General features: G+C 41.5%; 1 long non-coding RNA gene across 1 annotated transcript; it reads left to right on the top strand.

The window, feature by feature from the left end:
- Window positions 1-3,803: 3,803 nt before the first annotated feature.
- Window positions 3,804-15,050, top strand: LOC125484437. The gene is made up of 2 exons (XR_007263270.1): window positions 3,804-4,372; window positions 8,950-15,050. It is a non-coding gene; the product is annotated as an uncharacterized LOC125484437 (long non-coding RNA).
- The last annotated feature ends 6,033 nt before the right edge of the window (window positions 15,051-21,083 follow it).

Consider the following 21,083-nt stretch of genomic DNA (forward strand, 5'->3'; position numbering starts at 1 on the left):
GTCGGTAGGAGATGGAGGTGTGGCTTGAGGTGGGAGGAGGGGATAGGTGGGAGGAAGAACAGGTTAGGGAGGCAGGGACGAGCTGGACTGGTTTTGGGATGCGGTGGGGGGAGGGGAGATTTTGAAACTTGTGAAATCCACATTGATACCATTGGGCTGCAGGGTTCCCAAGCGGAATATGAGTTGCTGTTCCTGCAACCTTCGGGTGGCATCGTTGTGGCACTGCAGGAGGCCCAGGATGGACATGTCGTCTGAGGAATGGGAGGGGGAGTTGAAATGGTTCGCGACTGGGAGGTGCAGTTGTTTGTTGCGAACCGAGCGTAGGTGTTCTGCAAAGCGGTCCCCGAGTCTCCGCTTGGTTTCCCCGATGTAGAGGAAGCCACACCGGGTACAGCGGATGCAGTATACCACATTGGCAGATGTGCAGGTGAACATCTGCTTGATGTGGAAAGTCTTCTTGGGGCCTGGGATGGGGGTGAGGGAGGAGGTATGGGGGCAGGTGTAGCACTTCCTGCGGTTGCAGGGAAAAGTGCCGGGTGTGGTGGAGCTGGAGGGGAGTGTGGAGCGGACAAGGGAGTCACGGAGAGAGTTGTCCCTCCGGAAAGCAGATAAGGGTGGGGAGGGAAAGATGTCTTTGGTGGTGGGGTCGGATTGCAGATGGCGGAAGTGTCGGAGGATGATGCGTTGGATCCGGAGGTTGGTGGGGTGGTACGTGAGGACGAGGGGGATTCTTTTTTGGTTTTTATTGCGTGGACGGGGTGTGAGGGATGAGGTGCGGAAGATGTGGGAGACACGGTTGAGGGCGTTCTCGACCACCGAGGAGGGGAAGTTACGGTCCTTGAAAAACGAGGACAACTGAGATGTACGGGAGTGAAATGCCTCATCCTGGGAGCAGATGCGGCGGAGGCGAAGGAATTGGGAATAGGGGATAGCATTTTTGCAGGAAGGTGGGTGGGAGGAGGAGTATTCTAGGTAGCTGTGGGAGTCGGTGGGCTTGAAATGAATATCGGTTTCGAGGTGGTTGCCCGATATGGAGACAGAGAGGTCCAGGAAGGGGAGAGAGGTGTTAGAGATGGTCCAGGTAAATTTAAGGTTGGGGTGGAAGGTGTTAGTGAAGTGTATGAACTGTTCGAGCTCCTCGTGGGAGCACGAGGCGGCGCCGATACAGTCATCAATGTAACGGAGGAAGAGGTGGGGTTTAGGGCCGGTGTAGGTACGGAAGAGGGATTGTTCCACGTAACCTACAAAGAGGCAGGCGTAGCTTGGGCCCATGCGGGTACCCATGGCTACCCCCTTTGTCTGTAGGAAGTGGGAGGAATTGAAAGAGAAGTTGTTGAGTGTGAGGACGAGTTCGGCTAAGCGGATGAGGGTGTCAGTGGAGGGGGACTGGTCGGGCCTGCGGGACAGGAAGAAGCGGAGGGCCTTAAGGCCATCTGCATGGGGAATGCAGGTGTAGAGGGACTGGACGTCCATGGTAAAGATGAGGTGTTGGGGACCGGGGAATTGGAAGTTCTGGAGGAGGTGGAGGGCGTGGGTGGTGTCACGGACATAGGTAGGGAGTTCCTGGACCAAGGGGGAGAAAATGGAGTCGAGATAGTTGGAGATCAGTTCGGTGGGGCAGGAGCAGGCGGAGACAATGGGTCGACCAGGGCATTCAGGTTTGTGGATTTTGGGAAGGAGATAGAAGCGGGCAGTGCGAGGTTGGGGAACGATGAGGTTGGAGGCCGTGGGTGGGAGGTCACCTGAGGTGATGAGGTTGTGGATGGTTTGCGAGATGATGGTTTGGTGCTCAGGGGTGGGGTCATGATCAAGGGGGCGGTAGGAGGAGGTGTCGGAGAGTTGGCGTCCGGCCTCGGCGATGTAGAGGTCAGTGCGCCATACTACAACTGCACCTCCCTTGTCCGCGGGTTTTATGGTGAGGTTGGGATTGGAGCGGAGGGAGCGGAGGGCTGCACGTTCTGCGGGGGAGAGGTTGGAGAGGGTGAGAGGGGTGGAGAGGTTGAGGCGATTGATGTCTCGACGGCAGTTGGAGATGAAGAGGTCGAGGGAGGGTAGGAGGCCTTGGGGTGGTGTCCAGGAACCTGTCTATCAAATCTGCTCTCAACTTTCTCTTTTGGAAAAGGAAATTAGTATGCAATCATTTGGCTGGGAGTTAACATGCAAAATGACAGAAGATTTTCTCACCTTGCATTGTGTAGCAGAATTGCATATCTGTTTTATAAAGAGGTGATTTAATAAGAGAGTTCTATTCCTTGGCACTGCCATTTCTTACCTATCCAAGCACAAAACTTCATTTTTTAAGTATTCTTGAAGTAAAAGTTTTGTTGAGGCAGTATGTGAAATAAGGGCTGCCCACAGATTGACAGGGAACATATTTTTACAGCACATGCTATATGCAATTTAGAGACCAATTGTTAATGTGTTAATGTTTTGGCTCTTTTCACCTGTAATTGAAGAAAGCATGTGTGGCTTAGCATTTTGCCAATAATTCTAGAAATTCCAATGTATCACTCCCATTTATGTAAAGTTTCTCGGGGTGGTTAGCATGTGCATTGTTGAAAATAGGTTTGACACATTCCATCCCTACCCAATGTGAAATACTGATTTGTAACCACAGGTCAAATGACGTGCCCAAAATCAATACTAACTCTCAGTATTTTTGTGGACCTTTATCCTTATTTGCTGGTTGTGTCAAATGTGTCAAAATCCTTTGGTGTCAAATACATGGGGATGGCGAGAAGAGTGACTACAAATGGATATTTTTGTCGTCACTCTTCTCGCCAATTGCTGGTTTAGCTGAATATTCATAAAATGAGAAAGTAAGAAACCAGCTTAAATACAAGGCAGGGCAAGAAAATATCTTGAAGAGTTGCTAAGCTGTCTACTTCTGAGAAGGCAGTTGCTTTCTTTGCTGCATAACAATTGCCTTTACCTCTTTGTAGGGAACGCTTCAAGAAATAGTTTGTCTGTCAGATGATCCTTCCCTCATTGAAGCTGTCTCCATCACAGTTTTTCCAATGTCCTGTAACTATTACTGTAGTCACTGCTCGTTTTCACCTTTACTTGCTGTTGCCTTCTAAGCTACAAATCCGTTAGTCTGATGTTTGGCAAGATCACTGATTGATGGCTCTGTTTGAGCAATAATCTGTTTTATAATAATGGCCAAGGCAAAGCAGCTGCACTCTTGCCTCTGTTGTTTTAGTGCCAGAATTGTGACAATGTGGTGGTCACCTGCTACAAGCTATTTGACTGGGAGAGGCTTCTACCCATCTTTCTCCCACTTACATCAAACCCAACCTAACATTGGGGTTAACAATTTCATAAATTCTTTGACCACCTTCACTGCATTGATATCAAAACTTATCGCAGGCTCTACTTTATTTTTCCTCAGCCTCAAAACTCCTTCCCACTCTCAGTCTTTTTGCTACAATGAACAGGCTTTTCAAACCCAAATATTTATCACCTAGTCATTGCTTTTTGGTTTAGCTCCTTTTCACTCCTACTTTACAAACAAAGTGCCGTTCGACACAGCTCATATCTTGGTCCTTCACCTGGACTTCACATCAGCACCTGTAAAGCATCTACAACATTCACAGGTATAGCATGCGGAGATGTCTGCAGGTGGCCCAACTCTCTTACAGAAAATAATTCTTGCAACAGGCTCTTTTAGCCTAGAGGCTTTCTTCTTTGACTGAACTTTTTTTTTATTCAGCTTTACAGGACAGCAGATGTTAGGTTTATGTCATATTATGTGGTCAATAGTTGCATAACAAATGAATTAATACATTAACTGAAAGTCCTAGAGTTAGAATTTAAGAACAAAATATTTTATAATGCATAGGAAAGTGTAATATAAAGCTCCCTTATCTAAAAAAGAAGGCTGTTTGATATAATCTGTCAGTCTTTTGGATATATGACCTACATATGTGGTATTAATCATCGTTAAAGGGTTTTTTTGTCCATGGTAAAACCTCTAACAATCATTTCTAATCAATCAGCTGTCTCCATGCTGTATACATGTTGGTTTTCCCCTTGAATTGGAATTCTTGCAAAGTATCCTGATGAATGCAAGACAAAAAGCTTCAGCAAAATGTGTCATTTTTCAGTGATTCTCAAGTTGTGGACTACCCAACAACTATGAATGACCAGAAAACTAGAAGCTTCCTTTCTTGAACTGTATTTTGCTTTTTCTCCAGGTAATAGATGGAACAGAATGTCAGCCATATAGCAATTCAGTATGTGTGCGGGGACGCTGTGTCAGGACTGGCTGTGATGGTATAATTGGTTCCAAGCTGCAGTATGACAAGTGTGGAGTCTGTGGTGGAGATAGTTCCACCTGTGTGAAAATATCGCGAAGTTTTACCAAGAGAAGGTAATTTGAACCAATACATTATGTCATAGTACGAGGTGAAAATTAGTGTCAATGATATTTTATGAGCCTTTAGTGTGTTTTGATATTAAATTTCCCTTTTGAAAGCATTAACATCAATGGCATCTTTCTAAGATCGTAGTTTATGAAATTAGAGGTCAATGATGGGTGTTATTGCTGGGTACTGGAACATATTGCTAGTTCTATTTTATCTAATTTTCCTCTTACCTCTACCCTTAGTTAATTTCTGCATATTTAAATCAGCACCTGCAGATTTCTAAAACCCTTTCCAAGCTAGAGTTCTTCATTTATGTGCCTAGGCTGTGACAGTTAGCAGTTATTTCACAATGGAATAGGAGATGATTAACGCTGTTCTTGTCCTAACCTGATACCTGTGCATGTGCATGTTCCAACTGTGCACAAGGCAGAATGATCCAAAGCAAAAGATCTAACTGTTCATTTTTTCTTTCACTGAAAAATTTACACTAATACTTGTGCTGAAAAACTCCCTTTAAATTTTAAACAGCGCTTTATTTAATCGGCATCTTAGCACTGAGTAAACTTTGGGAAACAAGATGGATGGGGAAAGCCATTAACAGGAAGGGATGTTAACAATCTGCTCAGTGCCAGTGTGGATCTGCTCCTTCGTGTTTAGTCAGAACCAATTTTAACTAGTTCAGCTTTTCCTTATGGGAAAGCAGCCTGTCAGTTTAACTTCCCAACAGACCCTAAACTCTCCTAAATTAAGGTTGAATGCTTGGATCAGACATCATCAAAAGCGCAGGAAGGTCAGTAGTTAGATGTATTTAAGATAAGTTAATGAGCGGTAATTGTCAGGAAGAGAGGAAATGCTGTTTACAAACCAGTCTCCAAATCTTCCAGCCCTGTCCTTATAGCTTCCTATTGACCTACGTTCCTCCAGTTATATTTCGTTACTTCAAGTGATTGCTGGAGTGGACCAGATGGTGTGGCACTAAGATGCAGTACAGTTCAGAAGGTTACAAAGTTACTTCATGTCCTGTGCAGAATTCACTGATCTCCAATACGGTGACATTGAGATACTAAATTTAGCCTCATCCATGAAGCTTCAACAAATTTGCCAGTGACATGGAGATCTGCCTGTAACTGATGACACTTCATTTGTCATGGCCATGACAAATGTTTACCTGACCAGTTGGAGCTGTCATTTCTGATAATGTTCTGCAACTTTGAAGCAGAAGTCACAATCCTGAGCAGTCTCTAGAGGCGCATCTTCTAATATTTGAACTCAGGATCTTCTGTTTACTAGGCAGGTGCTTGAGTTCACTAAGCAACAGCATCAGTTTTTTTTTCCTTTATTCATTCACTGGTTGAGGATATCACTGGTAGGCAGCATTTATTGCCCATCCCTAATTGTCCAGAGGGCAGTTATGAATCAACCACATTGCTGTGGATCTGGGAGTCACATGTAGGTCAGATCAGGTAAGGATGGCAGTTTCCTTCCCTAAAGGGTATTAGTGAACCAGATGGTCTTTTTTCCCCAACAGTTGGCATTGGATTCATGGTCATCATTAGATTCTTAATTCAAGATATTTACTGAATTCAGATTCTACCATCTGCCATAGCGGGGTTCAAACACAGGTTCCCAGAACATTCCTAGGTGTCTGGATTAACAGTCCAGCAATAATACCACTAGGTCATTGCTTCCCATCACTTGCTATGGAGGCCCACCTACTAAAACATAAATCCAGAACTGAGTCCAGCTGTTGTACATCTTACAGTCTGATAACCTGATAACTCACAGTGAGTGCCCATATATAAACAGTGATCACTAGGCCATTGCCAACATTCCTTGAAGTGTCATCATAAGTAGCATGTGAGGACTGAGCAGATATATGGGCCTACTTAATGATCTGAGTCTGCAAAGTCACTGGGTATGTATGAGTATAGGTGTGCATCTGACTAGTATTGGGGCACGTAAAACTGTATGAGAGATTAGATGATTGAGCTGGGCAGTAAAAGGGTTAAAGGATATTATAATGTCCCCAAGGCATTAAGGTGGTTCACAGTGGTTGATGTAATTGTAAAAGGCTAGCGCGCTATTTTGATAGTCTGCAACGTTAAGGCTAATTAAGGGAAGGGTTAAACACTGTTACACTCTGAGCAGGTCCGCCCTGGTGCACATTGGCCAATACAACAGTTTATGGAACAGACAGCTCCTATGGGTTGAATTTAAGGAAATTCCAGTGCTCAGAGGAATGCTATGAAAAATAAATGGCAGCAGTTTCAAACGGGTCTCCGCACTGTGGCAGACAGATTGATTGAAGCACCCAATTCCTTTCCGCTTGATTTCTAGTCTAAATGCAATAATTATCGAGACCACAAGGTCATCAAAGGTTGCAACATGCTCTGGTGCAATTCCAGTTTTGTCATGCTGAGATACATAAGGTTGAAAATTAAGAGACTTTCAAGATAGAGCCACAGAGATGATCGTCTCCCGTGTCTGAATGAAGGTCTGTCTAATGCTGTTAGAAATTCTGTTCACAAACACACAATCCAGATGTGCAGTCCAGCTACAGCGTCTCACACTGCCTCATAGACAGACTCGTGTTGGTCTGCTGACAGTCTCAAAAGCCAAGTGCTGCCAGCTGTTCAACACATTTAGTGTGTTCAGGTATAGAACAGCAGGTCAACTGACTCTCCCACTCTTCACTGGGGTACTCATGTTTGAGATGTTAACCACGAACCTTGCACTTGTATAGAATGTGACAGTGATTCCTGACATTTCTCTTGTTCTCCCTCAGGAGAACTCAAGAGGGATAAAAGTAAAAGTAGATACATTTGAAGCTATCCCGACATTCACAGTGTACTGAAAGGCTTCTACTAAGACTATAGCTTTGAGATTACAGTGGGCTCACTACATTTGTTGGCAGGTTCTTGTTCACTATTTCCACAAGTCATCTATTTGTTTTAAATGAATGCATGCTTTAAAGTAACTGAGATCAATAAAGGCTGGATAGGCTGGGACTTTTTTCTCTAGAGCATAGGAGGTTGTGAGGTGACCTTATAGAGGTTTATAAAATGATGAAGGGTATAGATAGGGTTAATGGTAAGTGTCCTTTCCCCACGGTGGGGGATTTCAAGACTAGGGGACATATTTTCAAGGTGAGAGGAAAGAGACTTAAAAAAGACATGAGGGGCAAATATTTCACACAATGGGTGGTTTAAATGTGGAATGAACTTCCTGAGGAAGTGCTGGATGCGGACACAGTTACAATGTTTAGAAGACATTTAGATAAGTACATGAATAAGAAAGGTTTAGAGAGATATGGGCCAGGAGCAGGCAGGTGGGACTAGTTCAATTTGGGATTATGTTTTGCATTGCTAGATGGACCGAAGAGTCTGTTTCTGTGTGTATGACTCTATGACTCTATCTGGTAAGTATTTATGTCGTCATATCGCATGCAGGAATTGTTAGGTTTGTAAGTTGTATATATTTATAGCTTTAGTTGAGAGCTATCACCATGGGTACTAGTAGATGACACAGCTTTGATTGACAGGTTGCTCTAATTAAATAGATCTGAACCAAAGCAATATTCAATTGTATAACTGTGCATCTTACATTGTAGAAAACACCAGAGCCCATATGTGTCTATTCCTCCACCCTTACATGAATATTATTTTGAGAGGAATATATTATGACCATGTGACAAGAAATAGGATGGTTATCCTCTTCTCCAACTCCTCATTTGACTGCAAGTTGCTTACAAATGCAGAGTTTTTTTATACTGTTTCTGTGCTGTGATCATCCACACACACCCTTGCTACTAAATAGATGCTTAAATAAACTGCAAATAAATAGCCAAATGCAATGGCTTAATGATTAGATGTTGTCTGGATATATTCCTTTTGTGGCTAGAGCCACATTGTCAAAATGATTGTGTCTAATGTTTTGTCTCCATTTAGTCGAGTTCCAAAGTGATTGTATGGATGCTTTGCTAATGGCCTGAAAGCCCCCATTCATACTTCTTTAAGGCAATTTATCCTTGAGAGGCTTTGCTGATGGACTGCCTACAATTTCAATGCCTCTGGAACAGAGATAGTAGCATGATGCCAATATTCAGCCATTTTTGTTTGTGATTTCAATCCTTGAATATGGCATCAGTTTGTTTTTAAAAGCTCAACTAGTGGCTTCCAACCAATAAGTTCGTGATGTCATTTTTTTACAAGGCATGGTTCAGCAATAAATAGCAAATCCTGAATACATTGTAGGAGAATAAGAAACCCTGTAATATATTGTAAAAGAATAACAAACCCTGTATATATTGTCAAGGAACAGAAGTGTAAGAGAAATTGTAATGGAATGGTGCACCTAGCTTATGTTACAGCATAACAGACTTTGTGTGTATTGTAAGAGAATAGAAAGATCACGTATGTTTAACAGGAAAATGCAATCCCCATTTTGATTGTAGGCCTTCAAAAATTGCATAAATCTTAAAAAGCAAAGAGAAGACTGTGTATATTACAGAGAAATAGTAAACTCTTGGCAATAATATGATCAGTCTGGCAAACTTCATCTTAATTTTATTTTGTTCCTTTAGTGTGGGTTACAGAGAGGTAACAAGAATCCCCGCAGGAGCAACACACATCAAAGTGCGGCAGTACAAGCCAAAGGGTCAGCAGCGGTTCACTGCCTATTTAGCCGTTAAAAGGAAGAATGGGGATTACCTCTTCAATGGCAAGTACATGATCTCAACTTCAGAAACAATCATTGACCTAAATGGCACAGTGCTCAACTACAGTGGGTGGAGCCAGAAGGATGATCAAATGCATTCAATGGGTTATGGCCCTTTAAAGGAGCCACTGATAATTCAGATCCTTGCCACCGATCCTGGGAAACCACTTGACGTGCGCTACAGCTATTTTATTCCTAGGAAACAATTGCCTTCAGCCAATGAAAATGCCATCAAGACTCTGGCTGCACAATCCAACCTTCTCAAGTGGGTAACAGGACCCTGGTTGTCATGTTCCAGAACCTGTGATACAGGCTGGCAGACCAGAACTGTTCAGTGCAAAAACGGATATGGGAAACTGACGAAGGGGTGCCACCTGTCCCAAAGACCCTCAGCGTTTAAACAATGTTTTCTAAGAAAATGTTAATGCACTATTGTTCAGTAAGATTTTTTTTATTATGTCATTCTGTTTGGTGTTGTCTTAATCTAAAATGAAAACATACTTGGAGAAAAGGAGGGAGATGACTGCTAGCATGACTTGGCATAAAGCAGACAACAATGTCAGGTTGAGAACAACCAAAGTGAGTAAGTGCACATTGGTACTGCACCACAATGGGAGACCTTCAGATGCATTGCCCCAAACTAGTGAGAATGGGAAAGTAGAAGATGACACCAACCGGGATGATGCCTACCTCAGATGCATCCCTCACCTGTATGGAAATGAGATCTATGGAGCCACCCTTTCCAGAAATACAAGCTGGTGCATTGATTGTACAAATCGTTCTGACCCTCCCAAGGAATCTGATGTCTGATGGTCCAGCACAAACCTGCCTTGTGTTTCAGGATTTGTCTTGCTCTGCTTGCTTCTGACTGTTTAGTTGGACTGATTCCAAGGTGTTCAATTGTGATAGTGCACAGAGCAGAGCATTCTCACTCATTCATTCACGCCTGTGCACATGATGGTAAAGGAAGCCAGCTGGCTGGTGAAAGAGTTTCATGTATTCAAGAATAGAATGAAGAACAATTATGCTGATGAGCATGCAGCATTGTGTGGAGCCTGGGAGGAACTTGTGCCACCATGATTGCATTGTCTTGTTAAAGTGTTTAATGATATTATCTCTCTGCAATGATTAAATGGCAGAGCAGATTTGGGCCGAATGGTCTAGTTTCTGCTCCTATGTCTTATGGTCCAATACCTAAAGGAGATGGTTAACAGTCCTAGTGGACTCTTGTAACAAATCCTTGAATGAAATATGATACAATTCCGCACAGTAATAACAAATCTGATGCAACACAAGAACAAAGAGTAAAATAGCAGTGCTGTTTGGAAATGTATGCACAAGGGGAAGCTGGTAAAATAATTCCATACAACTCTATACCCCTGATAGATTCAGGGCCAGACTGCCTCATTCTAATGCCCACCAGAACTCCCAAGAAAAGTTTCTAGCCTGGGACCTTTCACTAAAATTTAAATATGTAACACAGAAATATGGATTTTGTGAAACATCCAAATTAATATCAAGTTACAACTTTCACTTGATTGAATATCTGATCAAAAGTTAAATCATACGCCCTGACCCTAGTTATATTCCTTGTCTTTTGGATTAATATTGCAATAAGGCAAATGGAACCACAGAGGAAAGAACAAGTTTGTGTTTTTTTGTCTGAAAGAGAAGTGGTTTGCTTCGTGCACATACTTTCACAGTACTGTATTCAAGATATGACATAACCCGGCAGGAACAAGACTTTAATCATTAATGTGGTGTTTCAACTGATACAGTTTAAGGTTGCCACTTGGGAATTAGGGGAAAAGAAAGGGAATGGGCTCAGAGCCCGAGTTCTGATATTTGCTTTGCTCAAAATGTAAGTTCATCAGTTACCTTGAAATCAGCGCTAACTAAATGTGCTGTAGCACAGGAGGCAGCTATTAAGGGGGATTTAAAAAATGTACAGACTTCCTACCGCCATCCCAAAAAAAATGTATGCTCCAAGGCTGGAAAAGTGACAGTCTGAATCCAAAGGGAAAAATATCCGAATGAATCTGTGGTTTGCATCTCTGGACTTGCTGAAGGTTAGCTTCAGAGGTCAGTAGGTCATTCAGACGATGGGTTTACTGGCTGCTCCTCTGGTCAATTCTGTGATTTTAGAAAAGGACAACTGGTGTTTTGCTTTAAACTGAGTTGAACCTTATTCATGATCCACACACTCACAACTTAACCGCCTACAATTTCCATGCCAGCAAACCAGTGCTAGGATCTACCTAATCAGAAATTATTTGCAGGCAGGAGAATGTGCAATTTTATAAATAGAGTGTTAATTTCCGAGTTTCAGTCCCCAATCTCAAGTGAAGCTCAGTTATCAGGCCTATTCTAAATGGGTCAAATCTCGCTGTCACCCTCCCCAATGACTGTATTGATATCCATTCTCAGGATGGGCTCATTGCTGCCAAAGCCACATTTTAAGCTATCCCTATTTGCCATAAGAGAATGGTGGTGCTGGCAGGTCTCCTATTGTTTCCTTCAGCAGAGAAGTGTGCTATGTCACTCAAGAGTCAACCAATTTAGTGTGAAGTTGGAGTCATAACAGGCTAGCTTGGGTAATTAGAGATAGCTTCCTTCTCTGAAGTATGTTATTGATTTAATACATTTGTCAGATCGTCTAGCACCTTCATTGTCATGTGTGCCTACCCCAACTTTACATTTTTCCATCTCTTATCAACTGAATTCAAATTGGCAGACTATCAAGGGGAAATTTTGATCTCATTATTTGTTTTATTATTCCAGAAGTCTGTCATTAATAACCCACTAACATAACCACTCCACTAAATGCACAAAGTAGTACTGAACAATACAAGCTGAAAAGTGTCAGCTTTAATCTTTAATTACGCGTAAACAGTTGATCTCAGATCTCAGAACAGTCATGGATCAGAAAGGATCATTCAGTCCATTGGAGATCATCTCTCCTTGGGCACTCACCCTCCCAAGGCTACCATGTAACTGCATTTTGAACTCTACTAATATATTCATCTTCCTAGCAAGTTTTTCCAATCATGTATAAACCTGTATGTAAGGAATTTCCTCCTTAGTTCAGTGAAAATATGAGTACAGGTCTCAATTTGCCCAGGCAAAGGAGAGAAAGTGTTGGCATTTAGAATCAGAATGAACCTAATTGAGTAAATGGCCTCAATAGATGGCACACTCAAAAATAATTTATCAGGGCAGGTTGGAATGAGTCAGTCACCCCTCCCTGTCCTTCCTGTCTTCCGTAGTACAATGGCCTTACACACTTCTAGTATCACTAGTTGATTTTTGTGTGTGCCATTGCTGCAAATTATTACTTGGTTTATGTTACACTTTTGTCTGGTACAGCAGAAGGGAAACCAACACCTTCGACCACTGTTGATGGCAGTTTTCTGTGGATTAGTCTCCAATTTCAAACAATGCTTCCGAAAACCATGAGGCACTAAGTGCCTTTTCATAAGACCCTGCCTAAATGGATTGAATTGTTAACCAATTTATTTTCCATGGAAACAGAATTCAAACATAACCTAATCAGAAGGTTCATTGGTAGTTATGGTATGACATAAAACATCAGTGTATGTTGCTCAGGTGTTGAGGCCTATCTCTGCTCTCAAAGGGATCCTGACAGTATGTGAAATAGAGCAAAGTATTCCTAAATGTCTCTATACAGAGATGTGTTAACCAAAATACCACCTCTTCCTTTACTCGCTGTTTATACAAAGTTCATAACTTTTAGAATCTAAACTTTTTTAGTAATGACAGATTCAATTTTGAATTGGAAGTCTCCCACAGTACAGCTAAATTAAAAAAAGATTGCCCCCAATCTGAACAGTAGTTACCTGGTCTCACTTAGGAATCCTGGAAGAGAAATTGGCTCAGCTTTCCCAGGATAAAGTCTGGAAATTCAACCAGAGCTCTAATGCTTTGTTAATAGCATTTGTATTGTCAGTGCTCAGATTCATATATAATGAATAGTCACTGATTTAAAATTTCGTTTAGAGGTGGTCTCAGTCAACAGGAACATCTTTCAAGACAGCAACCAGTTCGAAATTTTGGGTGACATTAGAAGGACACAAAATCATTGACAGTAAAAACAAGAAAATTTTGGAAAAAACCTACCTTGTCTGGCAACATCTGTGAAGAGAGAAATGAATTAACATTTTGAGTCTCATACTGACTCTTCAGAACTGGACAGAGTTGGAAAATTGTTGTTAATAGAATTGTTGCATGCTGTAGACAGAGGAGGGGGTGGAGGACCAAGTTAAACAGATCGTGAAAGTACTCAGGGCCAAAGACAAGGAAGTTGCTAATAGCAGTGATGGAAAGATAAAGATGTAAAAAGGGTTTAATGAAGGTATGAAAAGAGAAAAATGGGTCCTCCCTGTCGACAGCCTGTCTAGCTGTTAATCACCCTGTGGATCCTTCCATTACTTCACACTATTCTCAATGGGAAGAGTTTGAGGATACAATAACAACAACATCCAGAAGGTGTCTATTGCTTTCAAGGAAGAGAAGAAGGGAAGGGGAAAAGCTGAAAAGGACAGGAAAACAAATCAGCTATTTAGAATTTGACATTTTTAATGTTATTTGATTGCCAATAGGTCAGGTATACATTTGATTCTTTAGCTTATTGTTACACAAAAGTCAAAATTATTTATCGTTTAACATTTAAACATTCATTTTCCTGTGGAAACTGTCTAGTGACACATTTGGCACATGTTATAATAGGGCAGCTCTAATCCCAGCAAAGACCATATGATCCCAAGTAGGACAAAAAACTCCTTCTATTCTCAGGGGACAGTATAAACTGCCAATTCCAAACCCAGTATGTTGGCCCAGATATGAGGAATAAGGTGAGATGATGGAAAAAGGGGAAGAGTGCTATTGGTCTCCCTTTCGATCCTAAATTCACTCCTGGAGTGACTTGAGCCACACGAGAACAAAGGGATCCTTCTTGCCCACTGCATGGTCCTAGGAGAAGCCATAGAGTGGGTTGGGCTTGTCCATTCATTAAATAAAATGGTATTATTCTGAATTCTACCATGTGTACCACCCTTATTCATTTACTCAGCTGGGCCAATGGAATCAAAATGACCAGAAACCCATTCTGCATCTTCAGTTCTATCATTCCCTATTGAACTGGGGAATCGAGGAGATAATCCTTTTCTACTATGTATAGATTTTAATTGGGTCTCCATTATGAGGGAGAAAACATTCCAATGTAAATTTAAATTGTGAAAATGTTTAAGGCACAGCACTGAAATAATTTATTTGTGTTAGTACAACTGGTGTGAATTTGATGTAACAGTTTTATTTATTGTTATTTAATATGGAGAACACCCATCATGCAATTTTTTTTGAAAAAAGAATTGCTACTGTGTTCTATTATACAACTGTTTAATTTATGCTTCACTCCTAAGGTGAAAGTTCACTATATTTTTTAAATATGTATGTTTACGTAATGTATAGCACTGGTTGCTTTGTGTACTGTTGCATTGTGCTCTTTCCTTGTGTAATTATTCAGATGTTTGCATTCCTCATGAGGGAAGTTGCGCTTGTCTTTTTTAAGAAAAATTATTAATTGACTGAGTCAACATGTCAAAAGCATTTTAGTACTTGTTTTAAAAGACGTAGCAGTTGTGTACTGCATATTAATCATGTCTCGAACAAAAATGCAAACATTTGCGGGATTACAGGGACAGGACAGGGGACTGGGACTAGCTGATTTACTCTCACAGAGTGCTGACACAGATCCAACAGGCTTCCTTCTGTGATGTAACCAGTCTGTAATTCTAAGAAGTACTTTTATCAATTATTTTAAGCACATCAGTAATATTCTGTAACATACTGTAACAATAATCATGTTGTCTGTATAACTAATGCTAAAATTCACTTTTGTAATGTGTGTAAATTATATATTCAAAATGCAATACCACAGTCCATAATTAATACTGGTGTTGTTTTGTTTAATATTTGAAGTTAAGAAAAAAATTTCAATATTCAATTTCCATTCAGAAGTTTAATTCTTTCCTCTATCACATCTATCTCAAGAACAAAGAAACATGAAATCTTTGCTTTAAAGTAACTATTTTAGTTGATAGAATTGAAGGAATATAGTAAAGACAAACCCTTCAACCCTTGTAAAGCTAACTATAAGATTTAACACAATGTGCATATGTACATATGGGTCTATATGTGTCTATGTCTCTATGAGCAGGACTTCCATTACCTCCTATTATAGATTATACCTGCCTCCTACGGTTGATGATGGAAAGTTGGTAGATAATTCCCCAAATTTTGTTCTTAACATGTACATTGCAATCGAGGTTCAAGCAAAGAACTGAAGGAAAATCGTTTTGCGAATATAAACTGGAAGTCATTTAGTTTATCAAGAAAAGGTGAGAAAGAAACACGTTCTATTTATTTATGATTTTCATGAATTCAGAATGCACAAAATCTACAAGAAATAGCGGAAGGCTGTGAATTCTGCAGCCAGTAATTCCTAATTTCCCAAAGCCTGTCCACCAGCTGCAAATCAGGAGTTTGATGGAATACTCCTCACTTGCCTGAATGAGTGAAACACTTAAGAAACTCAATACCATCCAGCACAAAGTCTGTTTTGCTGAACCCCATTCACCATTAATCACTTATTCCACCACCAACACGCAGTGGCAGTAATGTGTACCATCTATAAGATGCAGAGCAGCCACTCACCAGTGCGCCTTCGACAGCCTTTCAAACCCTCAACCGCTAGCACCAGGAAGGACAAGGACAGTAGATGAATAGATACAAGTTTACATCCATGTTACACACCATCCAGACTTTATTGTTTCTTCACCTATGCTGGATCAAAATCCTGAAGATCTCCTTCCTAACTGCATTATGGATGCACAAGCACGAAACAGACTGCAACAGTTCAATAAGGCAGCTCACCACCTCAAGGGCAGTTAGGTTGGGCAACGGATGCTGATTTAGCCAGCACTGCCTCATCCCATGAAAATAAATAAAGGAAACTTCATTGGCAAAGATTTGTTTTTTGGAAGTGAAAGTCAGAAGCTGATTTGTACATGGCAAAGTTCCACATAGATCAATTGTGAGATAACTCCACAGGGGCCAGTATCCCATTACCAAGTAACCCTTTATTTACACATGGAGCAACTGTAACACAGATCCAATTCCCTGAAAACCAGCCCTGAAAGTGAACAGGCTGTCTGACAGTTCTGTCCTTATCTGTCAACAAGGGCTCCCTGATTGGACCAGATAAACAGACTCAATCAAGGAGTTCATATTCTGTGGAGTCCACTTGGCTGACCTCGTTACAATCACTACAAATTGGATAAGTGACTAGATAATCTGTTTCTCATGGTTTGAGGAATAAATGTTAGACCACCAGAGAATTCTTCTTTCTCATGGAAAGAAATGACATTTATTTAGCTACTTTTGTTACCTCAAGTCATCTCAAATTGATCTCAATCAGTTAAGTGCTCTGAAGTGCTGTTACTTCAGCCTTGGAAAGGTTAGCTGTTTGCACCCTGCGAAATTCCATGAACAACGATTTAAATGATCAGTTACTCATGTTTCACCAATTTTAGTTGAGGGATAGTTGTTAATCTAGCCACCAGAATAACTCCTTTGCTCTAATCTGGGAGCAGCTGCAACCTGCATTTAATATGTAACTTAAAGTTGAGATCTGCAACACTGCAATACAGCTCCGTCAATGAAGTGCCAACTCAGATTATGCACTTAAACTAGCAGAATTTGACTTGAATCCATGATCTACTGGCTCTAAGGCAGCATCTCATTACCTGTGCAAGCGTTGAAGCCGAGTAGGCAGGGAATTCCTGCAAGTGGCTTTTTCGGTCAATCTCCCTGAAGTGTTTGTTTGACTGGCAGTGTTGACGTGCCCAGCAATAGCCAGCAGCAAATTAAAATCAGTTAGAGTGCTCACTTGGGAGAGAGCTGATAATGCCAGTGGGAGCTTTTGGCTGGTGAAAGGGCCATTCACCAAGACTGCTCATTGTCTGGTGCAACTGAGCCAGGGGATCAGTGATGCCCCCTGTAAAATCTCCCCACAATGCACCTGCAGCAATCAGAGGCCAGAACTGGAATAAAGGTGTAAAGTGTTTCCCATTGCATAAGGAATCATACTTATTTTCACTAACTTTAGAAGCCTTCAGAAGACATCTCCATCACCAAGAACCCTCTCCCTTTTGCCTACTCACATCAGTAGCATGCAGCCGTCCCAGTAGAGGTGCCAACCGTCTCCCACCGCTTGTGTTCCTTAGTGGGCTGAGGCTCTCAAAAGCAGCATGTTAATGGGCCACCTCTGGGAAAATTACACAAGCTAATGGAACCTAAACATCATCAGGGCCAGGTTCACCTTGAACTAAAAACAATGTTGGTAAAATTCCACCCAAAAATGAATTGCTGCTACTAAGTCAAGAGTGGTATTCTTTATATCCACCGAAAAGAGGAAGTCAGGTCCTGAGTTCGACATCTCATCTGAAAGACAGGCAGCTGCAGACATCCAGGACTCAATACTAGAGCGAAGTGTGAACCCTGATTATGCATTTAAGTTTTTTTTAATGGGTTTTTGAACCCTCAGCCTTTTGAATAAGTGACAGCCCTAATATTGAACCAAGGCTTGTGCTGGAGCTGAACACCGTAAGTTAAAGCAACTGTACAATGGTGCAGTACTTCCTGCAAAACCTTATCTATCAGAAAGTCTGGCAGAAAATCAAGAAGGAAGTAATTGAGGTTGTACAAATAACTCTAGTCACATTATTTTGCCAAGATGGGGAGTCATTGCTGAGGCATCTTGAGTCCTCATGTCTGCACCAAGATCTCTTAAATCAATATAGTGTGAATTTTAAGCAGAATAAAACTCCTTCTGTTCTGTCACAGCATACACCACAGAAGTGGCAGTGTCCCTATCTGTGACCAAAGGTTTAAGTTTCATCTGCTATGTCTTCTATCATAACATATCGAACATATTGATTAAATATGACTACACCTTAGAAGTAACCTCCCCATTGCACCAGTATGATATTTGGCTTCTTGTTTCATTTTTCACGTGACCTTGATAACAATGGAAGGCTTTTTCAAGTATCAAGGGCCATCATAGTTGAACTTGTGTTGTCCTCACTTGACCTCCTCATAACGTTCACTTTCTGAAAGAGGGTTGCTGGATAATGATCAAAAGAAGAAACTTAGATTCGCCAACTGATTGGTGCACATGACTGCTACTCCAGCTAAGCTCAGAAATAGTGAGGTAGCACACCTGGGACATTTGACACCACGTGTATTTCTTGGGCAATGCCTCTATTCATCAGGCAAACAGGAGGATCATACTGAGGATCAGAGAAAGAAATATGTTGGATCATTTTCCCTGTCACATACCGGAAGATATTATGGAGTACCTTTCATGTAGTTTTCAGCAATTCCAAATCACTGACTATCATCGGGGTTCCCAACATCCAATACCTACTATGTTGAGCTGGAGAACTATCTAAACACATTGATATATTTCAATGTTCACTGGAATCTCCAATGCTATGACGAACCAAGCTCCTATTCTGCATCAAGATGGAATCTCTGTCCATGTTATCAAAGCCCTAGTTTAGGGTAACTATGGCACTGGTCCACAGGCGGGCCAAACATACAACAGCTAGCAGAGCAGGCTGTAGCATCTCCCTTCAGGAGGAAGGGAATGTTATGAAGATGATGCTGTGGCCCAGTTATTATTGTATGCTTTCGAGCAGGCAGACGTTTTGCTGAAGGTCTGAAACAAATGTGGCTGTCAAATTTGCAGTGATATGAGACCACGATAAGACTGAAACCCAGTCAGCAAAGACCAATTTTCACTACAGCAGAGAATAGTTGTCAGAATGCTTTCGGTTAAAGGTGGTGCCCAATTTAACGGCAATGGATGGGGATCTTGGATTTTGTGGGACTTCATTTTCCAAAGGTGTCATCGCTATATAACATAGGTACATTCTATCTCTGTTAACTAGGATGGGACTTTGACATTTAACTTTGTCAATCAAAAGGAGCTGAAATTTCCTAAATATTTTGCTGAGATTTCATTTTTCTTACTAGAATACTGGTTCCTGTTTTTATCAGCTCCTTTTTTCTCACATCTCATCATAACCTCTATTGTTTAACTTATATCATTTTTGTTTTGTTCCAGTTCTCAGAGCAATGACCTAGGCCCGACCATCTGCAGTTGCTTCATCAATGACCTTCTCTCCATCATTTGGTCAGAAATGGGGATGTTTGCTGATGATTGCACAATATTAAGCACCACGTGCAAATCCTCACATCCTGAAACAGCTAGTATTCAAATATTGCAATACCTGTGTAACACTCAGGCTGATGAGTGATAAGTAGCATTCAAATAATACTCATGCCGTAAATATACCAGACAATGAATATATCCATCCAATCACTGCCCTTGACATGGAAGACTATTGATGATTCCCCTCAATCAACATCATGCTTTTGACCAGCAACTTAACTGAACCAGACATGTGAACACTGTGACTGCAAGAGCAGGTCAGAGAATAGGAATTCTGCAGCAAGTAACTCATTTACTTCCTCCCCAAATCCTGTCTGCCAACTATAAGGCACAAATCAGGAATGCAATGGAATACTTGCCATTTGCGTGGATGATTGCAGCTCTAGAATCATAGAGTCATAGCAATGTACAGCATGGAAACAGACCCTTCAGTCCAACTCATCCATGCCAACCAGACATCCTAAATGAATCAAATCCCATTTGCCAGCATTTTGCCCATATCTTTCTAAACCCTTCCTATTCATATGCCCATCCAGATGCCTTTTAAATGTTATGATTGTACTAGCCTCCACCACTTCCTCTGGCAGCTCATTCCATACATGCACCACCCTCTGCATGAAAAAGTTGCCCATTAGGTCCCTTTTAAATCTTTCCCCTCTCACCTTAAACCTACACAGTCCAACTTTGGACTCCCCACACCAAGGAAAAGACTTTGTCTATTCACCCTATCCATGCCCCTCATGATTTTATAAAGTCTGACACCCAGGGAAAATAGCCCCAGTCTATTCAACCTCTCGCTACAGCTCAAACCCTCCAACTCTGGCAACATCCTTGTGAATTTTTTCTGAACACTTTCAAGTTCCACAACATCCATCCTATAGCAGGGAGAATTGCATGCATTATTCCAATAATGGTCTAACCAACGTCCACAACATGACCTCCCAACTCCTATACTCAATGCATTGACCAATAAAGGCAAGCATACCAAATGCCCTCTTCACTATCCTATCTACCTGTGACTCCGCTTTCAAGGAACAATGAACCTGTACTCCAAGGTCTCTTTGTTCAGCAACACTCCCCAGGACCTTACCTGTGGTTCTATGTTCTATGTTCTATGTTCTATTACCATTAAGTGTGTAAGTCCTGCCCTGATTTGCCTTTCCAAACTGCAGCACCTCATATTTATCTAAATTAAACTCCTTGTCCCATTGGCCCATCTGATCAATATCCCATTGTATTCTGACATTATCTTCTTCGCTGTCCATTATACCTCCAATTTGGATGTCATCTGCAAACTTACTAACTATACGTCCTATGTTCACATCCAAATCATTTATATAAATGATAAAAAGCAGAGGACCCAGCACCGATCCTTGTGGCACACTGCTGGTCACATGCCTGCAGTCTGAACAGCAACCCTCCACCACCACCTTCTGCCTTCTATCTTCGAGCCAGTTCTGCATCAAAATAGCTAGTTCTCCCTGTATTCCATGTGATCTAACCTTGCAAGCCAGTGTACATTGAGGAACCTTGTCGAACGCCTTACTGAAGTCCATATAGATCACGTCCATTGCTTTGCCCTCGTCAGTCCTCTTTGTTACTTCTTCAAAAAACTCATTCAAGTTCGTGAGACACGATTTCCCACACACAAAGCCATGTTGACTATCTCTAATTAGTCCTTGCCT

Source organism: Rhincodon typus, chromosome 11, assembly GCF_021869965.1.
Source record: "Rhincodon typus isolate 14 chromosome 11, sRhiTyp1.1, whole genome shotgun sequence".
Classification (NCBI taxonomy): domain Eukaryota; kingdom Metazoa; phylum Chordata; class Chondrichthyes; order Orectolobiformes; family Rhincodontidae; genus Rhincodon; species Rhincodon typus.